We start from the raw sequence: 3,883 nt of genomic DNA on the forward strand, positions 1-3,883 counted from the left end.
CCGAACTCCGGCTGCAGGTAGTCTTCATCCGGACTTTTACGGGAGCCGAACGTCTTCCCCAAACTCCGACTGCAGGTAGTCTTCGTCCGGACTCCTACGGGAGCCGGACGTCTTCCCCAAACTCCGATTGTAGGTAGTCTTCGTCCGGACCCCTACGGGAGCCAGACTTCTTCCCCGAACTCTGGCTGCAGGTAGTCTTCGTCCGGACTCCTACGGGAGTCGGACTTCTTCCCCAAACTCCGACTGAAGGTAGTCTTCTTTCGGACTCCTATGGGAGCTGGATGTCTTCCCCAAACTCCGACTGCAGGTAGTCTTCATCCGGACTCCTACGGAAGTCGGACTTCTTCCCCAAACTCCAGCTGTAGATAATCTTCATCCGGACTCTTACGGGAGCCAAACTTCATCCCCGAACTCTGGCTGCAGGTAGTCTTCATCTGGACTCCTACGGGAGCCAAACGTCTTCCACAAACTTCGACTGCAGGTAATCTTCATCCAGACTCCTACGAGGGCCAGACTTCTTCCCCGAACTCCGGCTGCAGGTAGTCTTCATCCGAACTCCTACGAAAGCCAGACTTCTTCCTCAAACTCTGACTGTAGGTAGACTTCATTTGGACTCCTACGGGAGCCGAACTTCATCCCCGACTCTGACTGTAGGAAGACTTCATCCAGACTCCTATGGGAGCCGGACGTCTTCCCCAAACTCCGACCGTAGGTAGTCTTCATCCGGACTCCTACGGGAGCCGGACGTCTTTCCAAAACTCCGACTGTAGGTAGTCTTCATCCAGACTCCTACGGGAGCCGGACATCTTCCCCAAACTCCGACTGCAGGTAGTCTTCATTCGGACTCCTACGGGAGCTGAACGTCTTCCCCAAACTCCGATTGCAGGTAGTCTTCATCCAGACTCCTACGGGAGCCGGACTTCTTTCCCGAACTTCGGCCGCAGGTAGTCTTCATCCGGACTCCTACGGGAGCCAGACGTCTTCCCCAAACTCCGACTGAAGGTAGTCTTCATCCGGACTCCTATGGGAGCCGGATGTCTTCCCCAAGCTCCGACTGTAGGTAGTCTTCATCCGGACTCCTACGGGAGTCGGACGTCTTCCCCAAACTCCTGTTGCAGGTAGACCCCATTCGAACTCCTACAAAGACCAGACTCCGAACTTCTACCGCCAGCGATCTACTCCGAACTTCTATCGCAAGCGATCTACTCCGAGCTTCTGCTACAAGCGGTATACTTCAAACTTCTACTACGGGCGGTCCGCATCGGATTTTCACTGTAAGCCTTCACCTGAGCTCCCATTATGGATGCATTCCTTCTGGATCTTCATTGCAGGTAGGCTTCGGTCGAGATTCCTCAACAAATGATCCCCATCCGGGCTTCTACGGAGATCGGATTCCGACTGAACTTTTGTAGTAGATGGATTCCGGGCGAACTCCTACGACACACGGAATCCAGCAGCTAGACCCCTCCAACGGATGAACCTCTCCAGTGCCATCCGACATCCACTGTCGGTCGACCCTCTGTTGAATTCTGTGCAAAATCGAACTTCATCTGCGAAAAGCCTCTGACCGAGTTCCTACGGCAAGTGGCCCCCGCCTGCAGTATTAATGCCCAATGTGCCCAACGGTAGAAGGTTTGCCAGCAACATCCGAGCTCCTCTCAGATGGATAGCTACCTCTCTCCACTAGGCACCTCAACCGAGCTTCGGCCGACAGGCCTGGACTCCCTGGCAGGCCACAGTAATGGCCACAACTCTGCTCCACTTCCTGCGATGGATACCACACGGCTCCACCACTCCCTGGCAGGCCACAGTAATGGCCACGACTCTGCTCCACTTCCTGCGATAGATTCTGCGTGGCTCCTCCACTCTCTGGCAAGTCACGACAACAGACGCCGCTCCACTCCCCGCAACAGGCTCCACATGGCAGGCCACGGTGATGGCCACGATTCCACTCCACTACTCCTTATAACAAACTCCTCCTGACCTCGAGCGACCAACTACCAGACGGTTACAAATGTCGCTATCAGTTTGTTGCACCCTCCGTCTATAAAAAGGGGACCCCAGATACGTTATTCTCTAAGCTCTAATTTCTATCTCGAAACTCTGCTAAAATTTTTGTTCGAGCACTCCATTCTTGTTGAGGCAGAGAACTGACTTGAGCGTTGGAGGATCTTGCCGGAGCAACCCCAACTCTGGTTTAGACTTCCTTTGCAGGTCTCGGTGGCAACCGTGACTTCCCCAACTCTAGCTTCTCCGACGTCGGTGGATTTTTGCACCAACAATTTTGAATGTATCTTTTTAAAAATTGATTCACATCAAACTAGGACAATCTTTACAATATAGGGGGAAAACTATATATCAGGATAACCTTATACCAATTTGATGTGAACTTTTAATCCTTTTAATTTCAGATCTAAATCAAAAATAAACATATCATATATGTTAATTTTTAGATCTAAAAGATTTAATTTAATTATTTTAAAAATATTTTTCAAAATTAATCAATCTCGTGCTAGGACAACCTGTGCAGTATATGGGGTAAACCCCATACTAGGACAACCTTATATCAGCACAAAATTGATTTTAAATTATTAAAACTTTCATATCTAATCTAAAAACTAGATCATATATGTTTTTAAAAAGAAACTTGGATCTGATACCACTGATAGAAAACAGGGTAGGTAGCATGTGTAGATTTTAAAATTTTAAAAATATACAATAAAAAATAAATTGGATTAAACCCTTTAACCCCACATGCAAGATATCAGATCTAAACCTATCCAAGCCTAAATAAAAGAACATATAATTAATCTAAAATTTAAGAAAAATATGAGATCATATCTCATTATCTTTGCATGGATAAAAATTCACCATTCGAATGATCTCGGATTCGTAGAAGATGGAGCCGCACACGTGTCCGGCCTTTACGGGTATCGGGATTAATCTCAAACTTTTCTTCTCATAGAAGATTCTTCTTCTCAAGAAGAACCTTGACCTTGAGGACTCTGATCAATTTTTTTGATCTTAACTGAGAGATTAACTCCCTGATCTGCAGTCTTCTTCTTCTTCTCCTCGATCCTTGATCTCTAAGTCACCAGAACTCCTTCTAGATGTATGGAAGAGAGAACACCCAACCTTTAGGCATGGAAAGGAAGAATATGAGAGAGAGGAGGCAAGGAGATGGAGAGAGAGAAAGTTTTCTTGATGAAAAATCAATACTAAAAAATCCTAGAGACCTTCCTTTAAATAGACATAAGCCCTGACACATATTAGGAACCCTGTCATCTTAAAAAGGTAGATCCTTATCTCATAAAAATCCTCTACCTTTTAAATATGATTTATGCCAAATAAAATCAGATATAAAAGGTAATTAATTAGTCTTTTTAAGCATGGACAATAGCCGTCCATGGAATATATGTCAGGTGGTTGGGATGCCAACTTTTGGCGCCCCACAAAAGGATCTCCAACCATAAGAGATGGGGCATGGACCCCACCCTCTCTCCTTCACGCCATGACACATAAGAAGGGGTGGGCCCCTCTAGGATATGGCACTCAATAATTTTAAAAAAAAAAAATTATGCCATCCATTTTTCCATCTATTCCTCATGCATACTTAGAGATAATTAGAAGATATGGAAGAGATAATGTTAGGATAATTATGCCAATTAATTGACTTAACTAAATCTTCATGGACTTATAGTTAAGAGACCAATTAAACCCAAATGAATTTAGGTTAGGTTCAAGGCTATGGACTTGATCAAATCAAAGTTTCGAGAAGAATTAGGTTTAACCATGTGCTAGCATGATTTTCATAAACCTAATAGAGTTTCAAATAAACCTTAATCCAATTGAAACTTCATAGGCCCAATTGGCAAATTTGAGA

The sequence above is a fragment of the Elaeis guineensis genome, chromosome 1 (assembly GCF_000442705.2).
Source record: "Elaeis guineensis isolate ETL-2024a chromosome 1, EG11, whole genome shotgun sequence".
Classification (NCBI taxonomy): domain Eukaryota; kingdom Viridiplantae; phylum Streptophyta; class Magnoliopsida; order Arecales; family Arecaceae; genus Elaeis; species Elaeis guineensis.